Source organism: Rhinoderma darwinii, chromosome 5 (assembly GCF_050947455.1).
Source record: "Rhinoderma darwinii isolate aRhiDar2 chromosome 5, aRhiDar2.hap1, whole genome shotgun sequence".
NCBI classification, from domain to species: domain Eukaryota; kingdom Metazoa; phylum Chordata; class Amphibia; order Anura; family Rhinodermatidae; genus Rhinoderma; species Rhinoderma darwinii.
In genome coordinates, this window is record NC_134691.1 from 91,192,537 (window position 1) to 91,212,635 (window position 20,099).

Here is a 20,099-nt window from a genome sequence, read left to right on the forward strand (position 1 = left end):
GGGGGCTGTGTGTGGCCTCTTTAATTTATTTTCTTTTAATTTATTTTTATGTTAATTACATTATAGAACTATATCGCTTGTAAAATGTAGAAATGCTTTTATACTCAAGTTACATTAAAAAAAATGTGAACAAAAAATTACATCTCATTGATTGGTAGGGAAAGAAAACATGGCGAGGGGGAAGGAGATGTTGGGAAATAAGTTGGAGGGGGGCGCCAATCTGAATCTTTGGCCCGGGTGCAGGAGAACCTAGCTATGCCTCTGCTACACGCCACGATGCTGACCACGCCTCCATATCCATGTCCACAGTGAAATGCACGGCAATGCCGCCGTCCGCTCCACGGCACATACGCCGATGTAATCAGTGATGTCAATATGCGCACACCGGACATTAGTCATAGCTGCCCGACTTGTAATATAAGGGAATACCGTGCATAGGGACAACTAGCGCCATATACAGAGGCCAGCCGCTATTCTACTACAAGTGCCAGTATATTTCTAATCAGTCCCCAGAACGGCTCAGGTAAGAGGCTATTTCGATCACATCTTCATTGTATACAATGTTTTATTTATTCATGTACCCTGCTACTCATCATGTATGGTTTTGCTTCTTGGGGTATCCCTGACTCCTCAAGAACAAGACTATTTTTGGCTATTTTACATTGTGATATACCTCTGGGTACTTATTAAACATGTATCAGCACTGTTGGCCTAAACATTCAGTCTTATGTAATCAACCTGGACATCATAATTACCTCCTTATGATTTCACAGATATTGGGAATGCCCATATTAGTTCCTCTAATAAAAGTATGCCACTCGCTGTCCCGTCCGATGTCTCATGCATTTTTTCCAGATGCAAATATCTCCTGGGCACAGGACGCTCGGTACTGTTCTTGTTTTAAACTGCTTCTGTTGTATATATTTCCATCTGATTGTAGATACTTCTTGTATATACGTGTATGTAACCAGAATTATGATCACGCTATATCCGGATTATGTATATTGAATTTGTTTATATTTATCTATATCACTTATATGTATTTCCTCAGTACCTGATGAAGGTCTCGCGACTGAAACATTGCACTAAGCCACTGGCATCACAGAGTAAAACAAAATAAGAAAGAATTTTTCACTTTCCAAGAGTGTGCCGAATACTTTTTTACACATCGCAACTGGGTTGGGACCCTATCTCGAGCACCTAAGAGATCTAGTTCTATCTGAACACCTATATCCCATAATAACAGCCTGGACATGCTGGGAGCTGTAGTTCTCTCCTCTTAGGGTATGTTCACACGGCTTATTTACGGACGTAATTCGGGCGTTTTACGCCTCGATTTACGTTCGAAAATTCGGCTCGATAGCGTTGGCAAACATCTGCCCATTCATTAGAATGGGTCTTACGATGTTCTGTGCACACGGTCATTTTTTTTACGCCCCGCTGTCAAAAGGCGGGGCGTAAAAAAGACGCCCGCGTCAAAGAAATGTCTGTCACTTCTTCAGACGTAAATGGAGCCGTTTTCCATGGACTCCATGGAAAACCAGCTCCATTTAACGTCCGTAATGGACGCAGCAAAAAGCGCCTCAACATGCCATTATGACTGAAATTAAAGTGCTGTTTTCTCCTGAAAACAGCCCCGTAATTTCAGCCGTTACGGACGTTGCCGTGTGAACATACCCTTATACCTCCTTATTTATTCCTTCCACTTTGATGGTTTGTGAAGGTCACTTTACTGGGGGGGCTGATGGTCAGTTTACTGTGAGTGGGGGGCTGTTGGCCACTTTACGGGGGTGCTGATGGTCACTATACTGGGGGGCTAATGGTCATTTTATTGTGAGTGGGTGCTGATTTTCATTATACTGTGAGTGGGGGGCTCATGGTCACTTTACTGGGAAGGCTGATGGTCACTATACTGGGGAGACTGATGGTCACTTTACTGTGAGTGGGGGGCTGATGGTCATTGCACTGTGAGTGGGGGTCTGATGGTCATTTTACTCTGAGTGGGGGCTGATGGTCATTTTACTGTGAGTGCTGGGCTGATGGTAATTTTACTGTGAGTGGCAGGCTGATGGTCATTTTACTGTGAGCGGTCGCTGATGGTAATTTTACTGTGAGTGGGGAGCTGATGGTCACTTTACTGGGGGGGGCTGATGGTAACCTTACTGGGGGGGGCTGATGGTCACTTTACTGGGGGGGCTTATGGTCAATTTACTGTGGTGGAGGGGCTGATAGTCATTTTACTGTGGGGGGTCATGGTCACTTTATTGGAGGGGCTGATGGTCACTTTATTGGGAGGCTTATGGTCATTTTACTGTGAGTAGGGGCTGATCTTTACTTTACTGGGGGGCTGCTGGTCACTTTACTACTTTACTGGGGGGTGATGGTTGCTTTACTGGGGGGGGTGATGGTCATTTTACTGTGAGTGGGGGGCTGATGATCACTTTACAGGGGGCGCTGATGGTCACTTTACTGGGGGTGATGGTTACTTTACTGGGGGGGCTAATGGCCACTTGACGGGGGGGCTGATGGTCATTTTACTGTGAGTGGGGGGCTGATGATCACTATACTGTGAGTGGGGGCTGATGGTTATTGCGCTGTGAGTGGTGGGCTGATAATCATTTTACTGTGAGTGGGGGGTTGATGGTCATTTTACTGTGAGTGGGGGCTGATGGTCTTTGGGTGGTTTCCGCCTCTAACCTCCCATTAAAATTAATGGGAGGCAGAAAAGACCTGTGGCGCTCGTTTTGAGTACTTTTTTGCCTGCGGTTGTTGGATTATCTTTAACAGTTTAAAAAAAATGGAAAAGGAAAAAAGACGCGAAAAAAAAGCGTCAAACTGCCGAAAGGCAGATATTTTTCTGTCTTACAAAAAAACGCCAGGTAGAGTGTAGTGCTTGTTTTTAGCCATTTTTTTTTGTCCTTTTGTAAAAAAAATTCTGGGGGTGCCATGAGGAAGTTTTTTTTTTTCCAGGGGTGCTTCAAGCCTGAAGAGGTTGGGAAACTCTGGTTTAGCGAAATAGGCGTGGCTTAAAATGTCACCCCGTGAACCAAAAATATGAATTTTCACACAAAAAACTCGAATAAACTAAGCCAACTAATAGGTGGTTTAAGGAAGAAAAAAGTTTCTAGCATGTCTAGCAAGATGCACCAAATTTATCTTACAGCATGTACCACTTTGATAAATTTGGCACATTTTTTTACATCCATCCCTAAGTTTGCACTGTCTAAAACGTACACAGTATTAGTATATCTGCCTGACTACGTGTAGAAATGTACTTTTTCAGTTTTTTTTCTAAACTTCAGGAATAATACTATGTCATCTAATTACCATGAGTCATTTTATAACTAAAACATACACAAATTATCTGTAATCATTACTGAATTAGACCTGGAGTTCTCTCCTAAACAACAATAATATGCTCAAACAGCTCAGCCTGGGAAGACGTCTTGTCTTATTTCTACCATAATCTGATGCAGGAGTTTTTCTGTTTATATAAAAATATTTATTTTTAGTCTAATACCACCTCTCTCCTCAACACTGAACCTAGATGAACACTAGACGTAGGAATTCTGTCATAGATTTTTTAGTTGACAATCAAGAATTTGGAATCCACCATTAGGCCTCATGCACATGACCCTAAGGCTGGGTTCACACGACCTATTTTCAGACGAAAACGAGGCGTATTATGCCTCGTTTTACGTCTGAAAATAAGGCTACAATACGTCGGCAAACATCTGCCCATTCATTTGAATGGGTTTGCCGACGTACTGTGCAGACGACCTTTCATTTACGCATCGTCGTTTGACAGCTGTCAAACGACGACGCGTAAAAATACAGCCTCGTCAAAAGAAGTGCAGGGCACTTCTTTCAGACGTAATTTGAGCCGTTCTTCATTGAACTCGAAGCACAGCTCAAAATTTACGGCTGTCAGAGAAGCCTCGCAAAATGCGAGGAGGAGCATTTACGTCTGAAACGAGGCAGCTGTTTTCTCCTGAAAACAGTCTGTCTTTTCAGACGTAAAAGCCAGTTATCGTGTGCACATACCCTAAGGGTTTTTACTGTCCACAAATACGAATCCAAAGTCATCTGCAAGTCATCCGCAAATACGGGACAGTATCCATAATTATGGGCCATAGTGCATCCGTAGTGCATCCATATTGACGGATCCGCAAAAAAAACCAGGGAGAAATCTCGTGGAATTACAGACGGCTACGGAGCTACCTCCACAATGGTGTAAGCGCCCATAAACTTCTATGAGGAGTCCGTGCCGCAATTGCAGACAAAAATAGGATATGTTCTATATTTTGCGGATAATTTCTACGGCACGGAAACACACATCCGTAAATATACTGAAAGGTGTCCGTGACCAATAGAAATGAATGGATCCGCAAATTTGATCAGTAATTACGGATGCGTAATTACGGATGAAAACTACGGTTATGTGCATGGGGCCTTAAAGGGATTGTCCCACGACAACCACTTTCTGAATTTTAGAACCTATCAATCAGACAGGTTAAAACAGCAGGTGAGGAAGGTGTCCGACCTCTAGGACCTCCCCTGTTGCTGAGAAGGAGGGTGCCTTAGTCCCTATTCGTGGCTGTAGAGTAGAGCAAACAAGTGCTATCCCTCCTGATAGACTTGAATGGGGGGCGTTGTTTCATCTGTTTCCGACAGCCACGTTCACTTCATTTCAGAAGACTGATCAATCGTTATAATAGTCATCCATATAAGCCCTGCCAGGCTACAAATGTAGCAGAGTTGTATTTGTAATTTTAACAACTCATTGTAATATCTTAATGTTTTATCTGTTTTTTTAATAGGACTTTTAATGCAAAAATGACCATCAGCCCCCCACTCACAGTATAATGACCGTAGTACAATGTACAAAATAGCACAATGTACAAAAGGAATAATTCCATGAGTACCTCTACGTTTCTTTATGTATTGCACTGTCTGACATGCAGGGCCGATTCTAGCTTTTCTGCTGCCTGAGGCGAAAATTGAAATGGCGCCCCCCAGATTTTGATTGACATCCCCCTGGCTGTTCTACATCACTACCAGCCTCCTGAAACTCTTGTGGATGCGCCGTTGCCTTGTACTCCCCTGGCATGCATGGTGCAGCGATGAGTACACCTCGCTGTACGGTGCGTGCCAAAGTAGTACAAGGCAATGGCGCATCCGAGAAAGTTGGATCAGCCAAAAATGAAAAGGTGGGTTTGGAGGCAGGATGATGTGACACTTCAGGATAGCAGCATCGCCCCATGACCCTTTAATGAGTAATTAGCATATAATGTGCGCCGTTTTAAAAGTTGATTTTATAGATTTTGCTGCATCTGAAATAAACATACATTTGGAAATTATTGTCAGGTCATGTATTACCGCATGGTGGCGGTTCAAAGAGTTAAAACTACCAGACAGGTTCCCATTAAATATACAATGAATTTAAAACAATTCCATCTGCCCTGCAATTTTGTTATTATAAATATATTCTATAGAATTACAGCACCAGAACTAAGCTCATATATATATATATATACAGCACAAGAACCAAGATCAGTACACATATACAGCACCAGACCAAAGCTCACTACATAAATACAACACCAGAACGAAGCTCAGTACATATATACAGCTCCAGAACCAAGCTCAGTACATATATACAGCTCCAGAACCAAGTTCAGTACATATATGCAGCACCACAACAAAGCTCAGTACATATATACAGCATCAGAACAAAGCTCAATACATATATACAGCACCAGAACATAGCCAAAAACATATATAAAGCACCAGAACAAAACTTAGTACATAAATACAATACCAGAACCAAGCTCGGTACATATATACAACACCAGACCTAAGCTCAGAACATATATACAGCACAAGAACAAAGATCAATAAATAAATACAGCACCAGAACCAAGCTCCGTACATATATACAGCACCAGAACAAAGCTCAATACATAAATACAACACCAGATTCCAAGACCAGACCCAAGCTCAGTACATATTTACAGCACTAGAACAAAGCTCAATACATAACTACAGCACCAGAACAAAGCTCCGTATATATATACAGCACCAGAACAAAGCTCAATACATATATACAACACCAAATTCCAAGACCAGAACCAAGCTCAGTACATATATACAACACCAGACCCAAGCTCAGTACATATATACAACACCAGACCCAAGGTCAGTACATATATACAGCACTAGAACAAAGCTCAATACATAAATACAGCACCGAAACCAAGCTCAGTACATATATACAGCACCAGAACAAAGCCCAATACATATATACAGCACCAGACCAAATCTCAGTACATATATAAAACACCAGAACCAAGCTCAGTACATAAATACAGCACCAGGACAAAAATCAGTACATATATACAACACCAAAACCGAGCTCAGTACATAAATACAGCACAAACACAAATACAACTCAATTTAGTGCAATCCCTGCTTTATAGATTTGTACGGCGTAAAACTACAGCTCCCAGCATGGCTTGAACAATGGTAAGGATATGCTGGGAGTTGTAGTTTTACAAAAAAAATCATATCATAATCAAACTACCCATCTTCTCGCTGCAGATAATACAGCGACTACATTACTGATTAAAGGTAGAATAAACATTTACAATAAGTGACTCACCAGTGACTTTAGCTTCTCACTTTTCAAACATTTCTGTTCTGCACCTATAGCTCCCCCTGTATATAGTGTCCTACGTATAGCCCACCCCTGTAGACAGTGCCCTTCATATAGCCCCCCCTGTAGATAGTCCCTCACAGGTAATCCACCCCTGTATATAGTGTCCCACATATAGCCCACCCCTGTAGATAGTGCCCTACACATAGCTCCCCCTGTAGATAGTGCTCCACATCCCCACATATAGACCTACTGTAGATGGAGCCCCCCCCCCCCCATTGTAGATAATGCCACTCACAGTTTTATTAGAAAAAAAAAATATCTTTACATACTCACATGATCCCATTCCCACGCTGTCCGGTGGCCATGCAGACCTGCTCTCTTGTGAGCAGATCTGCTGGGGCTGAACGACGCAAGCAGCACGATGATATCATAGCTCCGCTTGCATCATTGAAAGGCGCTGATTGGCAGGGCAGAATGACTTGCCCTACCAATCAGTGCCTTTCAACATCGAAAGAGTCATCGCGCCGCTAGCATCGTTAAAAGGCGCTGATTGGTGGGGCAAGTCATTTTCCCCTGCCAATCAGCGTCATTGTAAGGCATTGAATGGTCGGACACGGATTGTAATTGTATCTGCGTCCTATAGATGCAGGCACAATAAGTGCAGGAGGGGGTGGTTTCAGTGGCGCCGCCGCCCTCCTTAGAGAGGTAACAGGCCGCCGCCTGAGGCGAGAAGCTCATCTCGCCTCATGGACGGTGCGGCCCCGCTGACATGCTATATTGGCACTTTATTTACAAATTAAGATACATTATACATGCAAAGACATCTATATTAAAATTGTTTTAGACCCTAGCAAGACCATCTTTACATTGACAACATTTGCAATCGATTTGCACATACCTAAATACAAACAAAAGAGTAAATCCTAACAATATTGTAAAAGAAAAATCACCTAGTGCTGTAAATTGCCCGTCATTATTCACCTATGCTGAATCAGAATAAACATCTCCCCCACAGAGTTACTTCAAAATAAGTTACGCATTTGGATGATGTGATCCACAATAATCACAAACTCATCTGTTTAATCTGGCCCATCTTATAAAATTACAGTGCTGCATCCCTGCTTGATACTGGAGCACAGTAAGCCTGTATAAATCCATTATATGAAATGTCATTTAATCATCTTTGTTATATAGGATTTAGAGCTCATTCAGACGAGAGTGTTCCTCATCTGTGTGCTGTGTATTGAAATAACTTACAGCGCACGGACCCATTCATATCAGTAGGGCTATTCAGACATGTGAGTTTTCACGCAGCGATTGTCCGTTGCATGAAACTCACTACATGTCCTATATTGCTGCGTTTTTGTGCACCTTGTCGCCCATTAAAGTCTATGGGTGGGTGAAAGCCACAGACAGCACATGGACAGCACACGGACGACATCCGTGTGCTGTCCGTGTTTCACGCATCAGTTTCAAAGAAATGCAGGAAAAAAAAAAGAAGTGCTTGCACGAACGTGAAAAACGCATGCCACACTGATGCCAATACACAGCGTACACTGATGGCACACGGACATGAAATGTAGGAAAAAGGCTGTGTTTTTACGCGTGCAAATCGGACACGGTCGTCTGAATGTAGCTTTGAACTATTGAGGTCGGAGTGGGAACTCCAGATTGTACAAGTACTTTAAGCAGTCATTATTATAATCTGAATATTGCTTTAAATTCACTCTGTGTCCAAAGTATTTTTCTTTTTATACATAAGCTGTGTTCCACATTCCTACTTTTTATTTCACCGTTTTAGCGCTAGTCATTATCACAGTCAGACTCAGATTTCTAATGTTCTGGCCATCAGATATTTCAATGTTTCCATTGCTATTTTCTCCGGCAAAGTTTATAGAAACTTTAATATGTCTTTCATGGTGATGAAACAGTAGAAGATTCCAGTTTAATAGATAGGCATTTCCTTACTGTAAAAAGCCTCCAATGAAGTAGAAAATGAGTAGACGTGTCTTGTGAAACATTCCATTTTCCTAAAGTCTAAACAAGGTTTATTTTTCAGCTGGGACCAATACAATGTGGCCAGGTCACATCTTAGAAGCCACAGGGTATCTTGTAAATAACACAGTGTTGCCATTTGGACTGACACATAACAGGAGGGTAATAGAACTGATCTCCTGTGGAATGTCTCCAGCGATGAAGGGGGATGACATGCAATGTGACCTGCTCCTAAAAGGACCTAAGAGGACAGGACTGCTTTCTCTACAGAGGTCAGAGGATCATTGACACAAAGGCAATTACGGAAATATCATGACTATTGCATGATCTAGTAAATCACTTTAAAAAAAAATTCAATTATATTATATATCAAGCACGTATTCATGAATCTAATAACACATATTGTACAGTATGTGCTCAATAAATTACAGATAATGAAAATAAAATATAATAAATTAACTAGTGATGAGAGAAAAAGTTTTACTGGGCTTGGGCTGTTTGTGGGATTTTATTGAACTTAGCTAAAAAATAATAACGTTTTGATGTACCCTCCTACAGAAGTGCAAATTTCAGCATGGAGAGGGAGCGCTCAGCACCAGTCTGCCACACCAGACTTAGGGTATATTCACGCGCATCAGGTTCATCAGAAATTTCTGCAACTAAAAAACAGTTGCAGAAATTTGAACAACACATCTGCTGTGTGAGAATTTGCCATTACTCTCTGTATTCGCTGCATGTGAATATACCCCAAGGTACTGGTTCTCCCTAACCTATGACTCTCCAGTTGTTGCAAAAATACAACTCCCACCATGCCCTGACAAACTACGTTTGCCAGGTTATAATTGTAGTTGTAGTTTTGCAACAGCTAGAGAGCCACAGGTTGGCAAACATTGACCTAAAGGGTCCCCTGGTTGGCATCCTCGACAGAGAATTGTAAGTTATTTAATTTGTCCAACTCAAGGCCCCAAGTGGTCTGATGTTTTTACTATGTTTTAAAAAAATTTGTATACAAACAGAAACCATTTAAATTCCCTACTAAATAATACCTTTAAAAAGACAAAAAAAAAATGCATACAATTATGAAACAGTAAAAACATGCAAATTAACCTTGTGTGAACCTGACCCAAGAGTCTAGATAAACCAACATAAAGCAGTTGGTGAGATTCCAAAAACACTGATGAAGTGAAATGTCAAACTATTATATGTCATTTTTTATGTGAGCATGTATACTCCTCCCGTCAGCAAGAATTTTTTTTTTTTATAAAGGTTAAAAATGGATTATTAATTTGAAGTGAATGGCTACACAAGTAAAATATCAGTCGAAGCAATAGAATTAAAAATAAAGCACTTCATAAACAATATAGATGTACCAGAGCTGTTTGTTAAGCCACTTTCACACGGCAGTATTTAGGTCAGTATTTTGCATCAGTATTGGATGTCAAAACCAGGAGTGGAACCTACACAGAGAAAAAGTATAATGGAAAGATCTGTACGACCCACTCTTGGTTTTGGCTTCCAAATATTGATGTAAAATACTGACCTAAATATTGCTGTGTGAAAGAGGTCTTAGGGCTTATTCACACGACTGCAGTATACGTCCGTGTGACGACGTTAAAAAAACGGCCATCACACGGATGCATATTTTTCAATGGGGCAATTCACACAGCCATTGTTTTAATGGACCATGTGAAGGGCCCATGAAAATCCAGGACATGTCCTATTTTCTTCCGTTTTCACGGATCCCTCAATAGACTCAAGTCTATGATGGATCTGTGCAAACGGGTCCCACACGGGTGCTGCTCAGACGTGAAAAACTGCCATTTTTGACATCTGAGTTTGCACTCGATCGTGTGAATCTAGCCTTAGACTGCTGTTTAGACAAGCGTATTTTTGATTAGTATTCAATCAATTTTTTTCCATCCATATTTTGCATCAGTATTTGGAAGCCAAAACCAGGAGTGACACATGAACAGAGAAAAGTATAATGGAAAAATTATACCTCTTAGTATTTTGGACCCACTCCTGGCTTTGGCTTCCAAATACTGATGCAAAATACTGACCAAAATAGTGCAAAATAAGGCTAAGTTCACACTAGCGTTAGTATACGTTTACCTCTCTCCCGTCAGGGGAAGAGAGGATCGATACATTAAATGGAAAGCAACTGTTCTGTTAGAATTACCATTGATTTCAATGGTAATTCCTTTTTTCAGTTGCTTTCCGTTTGTCAGCGTTCACTAGCGTTCCATTTTTTTGAACGGAAACAAAAGTTCTGAAGACTGCACTTTTGATTCCGTTCGAAAAAACGGAAACCTAGCGAATGCTGGCAAACAGAAAGCAACTGATAAAAAAGAATTACCATTGAAATCAATGGTAATTCTAACGGAACGGTTGCTTTCCATTTTATGTAACGATCCTCTCTTCCTCTGACGGAAGAGAGGTAAACGTAAACGTATTCTAACGCTAGTGTGAACTTAGCCTTAGTTGTAGGTAAACAGAGTTTGTCATTTAGCACCAATAATCATCATTGGATCATTTCTATCATGATGTATTATAAATGGTTTTACTTGAACTGCAGATAAATTGACTGCATTGCCATTATGCATAATGTTTTATAATGCACACCCCAAAGAGGTAACTAAAAAATTCGGATTAATTTATAAATATTACACTAAAAGGGAAAACACTCATTATGAGCATTGCCTTCTTGTGCAGATGACTAAAGTACAAGCCCTGAAATATGCCATAATATTACCATAATGGGGCCATTTATTTAGGGTTTTATAGATACAGGTTTGATTTATTGCATTTCAGTGATGCATTTTGAAGACGCTGGAAATGCCTGATGACATCATTTTAGTAGAACAACTTTACGCTGTGGTCACTTGAATATTTTTATGATGTCTGTGGGAATAAACTGAAGATCAATGGGATATATTGTTCTTTAATACTTTGAAATATGCAAGTGCTCTACTACTGCTTTTCCCAATTGGACATTAGCCTTTTGCACAAGTTCAGACTGTAACCTTAACAATGAGCTCTCAGCTTAATCGGAACAATATGTTTTACAGGAAAAAGTATATGAAAAGAACGATATAGAGCAGTCCACATATTAACCAATTTGTATTTACCACCAAAAGTGTCAGGATAGAATATGAGCACAAAAAAATGTACAGTTGCTGAGTTATTCAGTACACGAATGAGCAACAACATGCAGAAAGTTACACCCATGTAATCAGATATAGCCATAAATCACAGCTGACATTATTCTTCATATCAGCAATGAGAGAAAGAATGCATTGTTACTGGACACCATATTAAAATACAGCACTGAACATATTTTACTTGTACCAAACAATCATATAAATTGATATTTGGACCACCCACTGTAAATTTAGGTCGCTTTTGCTGTGCTTTGTGCAGTTCCGACATAAAATTAAACTGTGAATTTCACTGCATGTCATAGGGACATATCAGAAGTTTAAATCGGTGGGGGTACGGGTGCTGAGACCCCCACTGTCGATGAAACATAGGTGCAGAAGCACTCAGCTGAGCACCCTGCACTTGTGGCTGTGGTCGGCACTCCCTTTTAGGGTATGTGCACACGACCTCTTTTCAGAAGTAATGGAGGCGTTTTACGCCTCGAATTACGCCTGAAAAGACGGCTCCAATACGTCGGCAAACATCTGCCCATTGCTTGCAATGGGTCTTACGATGTTCTGTGCAGACGAGCTGTCATTATACGGCACGTAAAATGACGGCTCGTCAAAAGAAGTGCAAAACACTTCTTGGGACGTTTTTGGAGCCGTTTTCTCATAGACTCTATTGAAAACAGCTCCAAAAACGGCCGTAAAAACGCCGCAAAAAACGTGAGTTGCTCAAAAAACGTCTGAAAATCAGGAGCTGTTTTCCCTTGAAAACAGCTCTGTATTTTCAGACGTATTTTGTTAATCATGTGAACATACCCTTAGGCTAAAGAAGGCTCATAGACGTTCGATGCGAGCCTTCATTAGCCTAACAAGATGCGTCGATCACCGCCGAAGGTGCGAGGCGCTCCGCTGCGTGCTTCTGCACCTACGTTTCAGCGACAGTGGGGGTCTCGGCACCCGGACCCCCACTGATCCAAACTTTTTATATATGTCTCTATGACATATGAAAAGTTTGCTGAAAGTTCAGCTACTTTTTAAGTCTATTCTGCTGGCAATCGGCTCCCCCACAGCAGTGCCACACCTAACTGCCTCTGCTTTTGGTGACATAACCAGGACCTGATTGGTTCAGCTCCAATTCACGTGATTAATCATGGTGCTCACAAACTTTCTGGGGTCTGTGCAGTATTAAATTCTCTTTTTCTTCCCATTTTCTATCAGCGTGAGATAAGAGGAGAGAGTGCACAGTACAGAGGTCACAGTACAGGGGTCACAGTACAGGGGTCACAGTACAGAGGTCACAGTACAGACATATACTTGGCTGAAATTAAATAGCAATTAACCCTCTTCTGTCTGCCCCATGCAAATTAACAGGGTAATGGCTCAGTCCCAGCCTCTTTACATGCTCTGTATGATATCACTTCTCACTGCGCAAAGCTCTGACAGGCCAACCCCATACTGTGGCAGCGAAATATCAGTTCTTGTCTTTAAAACTCTATAACAAAGCACTCATCTAAAACCAAGCTGGGGCCTTTGTTCTCACAGTATATCGTTGTCATACATTTGATGATACATATTTGACATTGTTAGGTATGGGAGAATTCGAGGATTCATTTTTGTTTTAAATATCATTGAGTGAAATACATAAGGAGATGGGCGCTATAATGTAGGTGACAGCAGTGCTTTTTATTTAGAAAAACAATCTATTTTCACCATGTTATTAGCGATTTTAGCTTTATGCTAATTAGGTTCTTAATGCCCAAGTGGGTGTGTTTTTGCTTTAGGCCAACTGGGCGTTGTACAGAGGAGTGTATGACGCTGACCAATCAGTGACCAATCAGCATCCTGCACTTCTCTCCATTCATTTAGTCAGCGCATAGGGACACTGCGTTGTTCGCTATGTGCTGTCTTATACTGACATATTAACGTTACTGCAGCGTTTAGACAGTGTATAGACATTCCTTCCAGTCAGGACGGGATGTCTATTCACAATCCCGATACTACGTTATCGTTTCTATGGTACTTACAGCAGAGCGAGTGTAATCTTGCTGTAACCTGTCATTTACAGCGAGATCTCGCGAGATTACGCTTGCTCTGCTGTAAGTACGAAACAAACGTTAACGAAGTGCCGGGATTGTGAATAGACATCCTGTCCTGGCTGGAAGGAATGCCTAGTCACTGTCTTCAGTAACGTTAATATGTCAGTATAAGACAGCACATAGCGAACAACGCAGTGTCACTATGCACTGACTAAATGAATTGAGAGAAGTGCATGACGCTGATTGGTCACTGATTGGTCAGCGTCATACACTCCTCTGTACAACGCCCACTTGGTCTAAAGTAAAAACATGCCCACTTGGGCATTAAGAACCTAATTAGCATAAAGCTAAAATCGCTCCTAATGTGGTAAAAATAGATAGTTTTTCGAAATAAAAAGCACTGCTATGATCTACATTATAGCGCCGATCTCCCTATGTAGGAGATAGGGCACTTATAATGTGGTGACATAGTCTCTTTAAAACGAAATGGTGAAAAAAATACCTTGAAAAAAAAAGCAAAAAATTAGAATGCAACATTTTTCAAAATTACATTTTGCCTTGCGCACAAAGGCCCCAAACATCTCCAGTAAAGAAAGGGCGAAGGAGCATTTACCACTTAAATTAAAAAGACCATGCCCCGGATTCTTTTGCGCAGTGCCACTGATGTCCTTGGCTGGCGATTGCCACTTTCAATTGTATTCACATCCTCATGACATGAATACAATAGCAGAACATTTAATTAGATAGCAGAAAAAGCAGCACCTACAATTAGGTTGTGGCTACTTCCCTGTAGCTTTTCCATAAACTGATCTAACTAAAAAGCAGTTGAATAGAATTTTAAATAATTTGACAGAAATTATTTTTCTGGGTTATAAGAGTAAATGTTTTTGTACTAAAATGTCAGATTTGGTTCTATAAATTTATGGAGTATAAAACCAAAAAGAAAAAGAGTCTGTCATATTTACTGCTTGAGAACATGTAATGCTGCTTTATTTTCGATAAGTAACATAATTTTTATAAGAAAGATATTGGGGGACATTGCAGGAAATTAATGTACGGATATTTCATGGATACAGTTTACTAGAAGCAGTTTACAGGTCGGGATTAAAAAACTCACTTTGGCCTCGTTCACATCTGCATTGGAGGCTATTTCAGGGGCCTTAATCGTAGATCTGGCCAAAAATGCTGGAAACAATAGGGCAGCATGCAGTTGAATACACATTCGGGAATGGAAGCTGTATACTATATGATCACACTGTGTTGCTGGGCAGGGAAGGGGGAGAAGCTGTATGACAATTGGACAACATCATACAGAAAACATTACACCACCCAGAGTGAAAAGAAAGAGTTCGGCTTCATTCACATTTGCGTCAGGGTCCCGTTCTGACATTCCGTCGGAGGTTTCCGTCAGAACGGGACCCTGACTAAAACAAGTAGAAACCATAGCTTTGGATCACCATTAATTTCAATGGTAATGGACCCGGTGCCAATGGTTTCCGTTTGTCTCAGTTGTGCAAGGGTTCTATCGTTTTAATGAAATCAATACCGTAGTCGACTAAATGGTGAAAATCAATGGTGATGGAAATGGAAACCTATGGTTTCCGTTTGTTTCAGTCAGGGCTCCATTCTGACGGAAAGCTCTGACGTAATGTCAGAATAGAGCCCTAATGCATATGTGAACGAAACCTAACCTCCTATTTGGCTATTAGAGCCAAATTAGCATATTCCGAAAAATGCTCACTGTAGTTATCAGCGTCATAGCGCCTATTAGATTAGTTAGGAGATAGGGAATTAACAAACTGGCGATAGAGCCTCTTTAAGGTCCTATTACATGACCCGACGAGGAGCGTGTAAACAAGCGCCGATCAATGAGACAGCTTGTTGATCGGCGCTCGTTTGCTCCTTTCACACGGAGTGCTCATTACTCCGATCACTGGTCCCCATACATTTCTCTCATGTCGGCAGCGCATCCCCCTCTTTACACTGTGAGATCTGCTGCCGACAACGGTAATATTTTAGGCTGCATAAATGGTACAATCAGCCAATGAATGAGCTTGTTCATCAGCTGATCGTTGCCCTGTTTACACAGGGCAATTATCATCAACTAACGTTTTGTGAATGCTCGTTTGCCCGATAGTTGGCCTGTTTAAAAGGGCCCATAATGAATGTTACTTGATGTACCCTATTATTTTCTTACTGTACAAATAATACCAAATTACGCTTTGTACATATTTTATTGTTGCAGTCACAATGTGAACAAGGTCCGGGAGGACTGAAATGTCCCCTTCTGAATTCTGTCTCCTATAATGAAATGTAATACATTTTCACTTTAAGCACATGATTTCCTTTGAGAGTGGCGTGATTTTTTACACATTCAGCCACAGACACGGTATTCTGCATTTTTAGGTCCTGATGCATTTTGGTATCAGTTTGAATCATATAGAAATATATGGGAACCATACTCAGAAATGAGGCATTATTACATGATGTCATTTATAACCAAGACTTTAATGCCTACAATTTTTACTCATTATCTTCAAGCATATTTTGTGGTTTCCTTAAGAACAGCATGTCATGTATATTCTCACAGAATTATTCTCTAGACTTTCTAGTCATTCCACAGATGAGGTGGTCTGACATGTCTAGTGGATGTGATATTGCCAAATCTGGATAAAAGGCAGGAATGTGGTTTCCTAAAGAGATTTCAGATAGTATGTGGGAATAAAACTCTTGAATTGGTGATAGAGCTGGAAGAACTTCCTTTCTGAATAATTTCCAGATGCAGATATATATTCACTAAGCAAATCCAAGAAAATTAGTCTGACATGTTACTCTATGAACATCCTTGATTCCGGGCACATCATGGGAAACATTTCACTTGTCAATGTAATGTAAACTTCACAGTGATATCTTTGTTTTCAGAATATTAAGGAACATTTTTGACTGCATTATACCCAACACATGATCCTTTTGTTATACATATCTCATGGATCTGTATGTATACTACATAAACGTATATAAACACTAGAGATGCCAGTATGGTTTAATGTAGAAAACCCTGGAAGAATAATCAGAACAATCAGTTGACCTGGAGTTTTTGTGAACTATAAAACCACCTCATATTGTAAGGTCCTAGATAAGGAGTCAAAGACATCTATGACATCCCATCCAGTTTATTAGCATAGTATGTGGTATTATGCGTTAACTAATTGAACAAGGGACTGTTCATTAAATGCCAGAAACATGGAGACATGGAGAGTTTACATGAGGTCAACTCGTAGTTGTCCCACATCACGGTCACCTCACTGGTGCCCCTGGAATAGCAGAGGCTGGCGCTAGACTAGGATTATGTTGCTTTATAGGGGATTGGATAACTAGATTCAAACTAACATGGTTTAGCACTGGTTTGCATCAATTTTGCAATCTATTTGAAATAAAAAAAGTAAATGTGGGAGGGGGGAACAATCTGTTGTGATCAGTGTTAGGCCATGATCACACCAGCATCTATTTTTACATAGGTGACCCCAGAAATGCAATTTAAAAATAATCCATATATTGAATGTTTATATATATCATAGCACCCGCTGCTGCATCTATATGTTTGTTTGCTACTGCATGGCACCTGTCCATTTATTTAATTTTGTTAAGAAGTGCCGACAAAGGCCCTGTTCACATTTGGCCTACGTTGAATGTATACGCCAGGAAAAAGCTACCGATGTATACGTTAAACGTAGGCTGTGGCTGATGCCTAACCGTGTCATCTGTCACCACAGAATTTAATGGTATCCATGAAATAGATTGTAGTCATTATAGTTCACGACGTATCTATTACACGGGCACCATTATAGTTTATGAGTGACGGATGCCGCTATTAGCATCTGTTTAACGTATGCGTCACCCGTGGACTATAATAGTATCCATTTAACGTATATGTCATGAAAGGCTATTGAAAGCCCATGATGTAGACGCTAAACATAAACCTGTGACGTATGCCATGTAGTTATTCATGCACGCAGCCACCTACAGCTTTTTGACCAGCAGGTATATGAAACATTATAGAAAATATCTCCAACCCAATATGGAAGAAGTTACACTGACAAGCTCTTTTTCATAAGTCATTTTATATCCTAGCGATCAGATAGTTACCAAACATGACTTATGTAATCACAATATTAATATGTACAAAAGGATAAGAATAACTGTTAGGCTGGGTTCACACGACCTATTTTCAGGTGTAATGGAGGCATTTTACGCCTCGAATTACGCCTGAAAAGACGGCTCCAATACGTCGGCAAACATCTGCCCATTGTTTTCAATGGGTTTGCCGATGTACTCTGCCGACGACCTGTCATTTTACGTGTCGCTGTCAAAAGACGACGCGTAAAATTACAGCCTCGTCAAAAGAAGTGCAGGACGCTTCTTGGGACGTTTTTGGAGCCGTTTTCTCATAGGCTGGGTTCACACACCTTATTTACGGACGTAATCCGGGCGTTTTGCCTCGAATTACGTCTTAAAATACGGCTCCAAAGCATCGGAAAACATCTGCCCATTCATTTGAATGGGTTTTACGATGTTCTGTGCCGACGGTCATTTTTTTTACGCGCCTCTGTCAAAACACGGCGCGTAAAAAAGACGCTCGCGTCAAAGAAGTGCATGTCACTTCATGAGACGTAATTGGAGCCGTTTTCCATTGACTCCATGGAAAAACAGCTCCAATTACGTCCATAATGGGCGCAGCTAAAAACGCCTGCACATGCCATTACATCTAAAATTACGGAGCTGTTTTCTCCTGAAAACAGCACCGTAATTTCAGACGTAACGGAGGCTGCCATGTGAACATACCCATAGACTATTGAAAACAGCTCCAAAAACGGCAGAAAAAAACGGCGCGAAAAAAGCGAGTTGTTCAAAAAACGTCTGAAAATCAGGTGCTATTTTCCCTTGAAAACAGCTCCGTATTTTCAGACGTTTTTGGCTCAACGTGTGAACATACCCTTAGGTGTTTCCACTTGACTGACAAATTGTATTACGAAGGAGAGGTCTAGGGCAATGTTTACACACATATAAGATAAATCGGAGATGGTTCAGGATATGTATGCCTGTAAATAAAATAAGCTGTTTGTCCCATTGTCTCCAGGTTAGGCTATGGCCGCGGACCCCCGCCGCTCCACCTTCATCAGACGGTCGCGACTGCAGACTCCCAGCTTTCCGCCAGCGCCTTCCTCCTCAGAGACGCCAGCTCATGCGGCCATCCTGTCCTGGACTGTGTACTAGGGTGCGCGGGCACACTCTACCCCGGTCTTAAAGGGCCAGTGCGGGCACTTACTAAAATTTGATTAACCTATACCTAGATAACGCTGTACTATAAAAAGGGCTCCGCCCTTCCACTCCTTGCCTGAGCATTGTTGTTGTCTACCCATGTTCGTATTGCAAACGTATTGCTCCCAGTGTTCCCGTACCCTGCTTTCTGTATCCTGTTGCAGTCTCCTATACCTAAGCCTTTAATTGGAGTGTGTATCATCAGCCACGCCTGGTGTCACCTGCCACGCCTGCTATCATCTGCCATGCCTGTTGTCACCTGCCATGTCTGCTGTCATCTGCCACGCCTGCTGTCAAATACCACGTCTGGCGTCATCTGCCACGTCAAGTTCCATCTGTGCCAAAGCCTCTGCTACTGTCTGGACTCTTAGGCCGTGTTCACACGCTTAACAAAAAATGGCTGAAAATACGGAGCTGTTTTCAAGGGAAAACAGCCTCCGATTTACAGCCGTTTTTTAAGCAACTTGAGTCAATGAAAAACGGCTCAAAAAACTGCTCAAGAAGTGACGTGCACTTCTTTTTACGAGGCGTTTTATTACGTAAAAAACGCCCCGTGGGAACGGAACGCAATTTTTCCCATGGAAATCAATGGACAGACGTTTGTAGGCATTCAGCGCCCGCATTTTTAGCCATTTTTCGGGGCGTTTATGGCCTGAAAACGGCTGGAAGAAGCCTGTGTGAACATACCCTCACAGGTACTCTTGTGCTAAGGACTTTGCATAGACTTTATAGACTGTTATTTGGCCAGCTGCCACTCCGATACGGCGGAGCGGCCTAGTGGCTCCACACACCCCTAAATCGTGACATTACATACCCAGAACACTGGTTTTACCAGAGGCGCCCATCTTGCAGGACTACTGTGCAGCTACACAGGTGACACATATGGTATTTGTGCCCCTGCACAAGCTGTCTAGTGCGAACTGTATTTTCTTACGTTTTCAGTGT

General features: G+C 41.4%; 1 long non-coding RNA gene across 1 annotated transcript in view; it reads left to right on the forward strand.

Annotated features, from left to right (window-relative positions):
- The window catches only part of LOC142652671 (uncharacterized), a 37,750-nt gene extending 18,681 nt beyond the window's left edge, over nt 1-19,069 (forward strand). The window contains exon 4 of the long non-coding RNA XR_012847879.1: nt 18,973-19,069. This is a non-coding gene — a long non-coding RNA (uncharacterized LOC142652671). The remainder of the gene's footprint in view (nt 1-18,972) is intronic.
- The last annotated feature ends 1,030 nt before the right edge of the window (nt 19,070-20,099 follow it).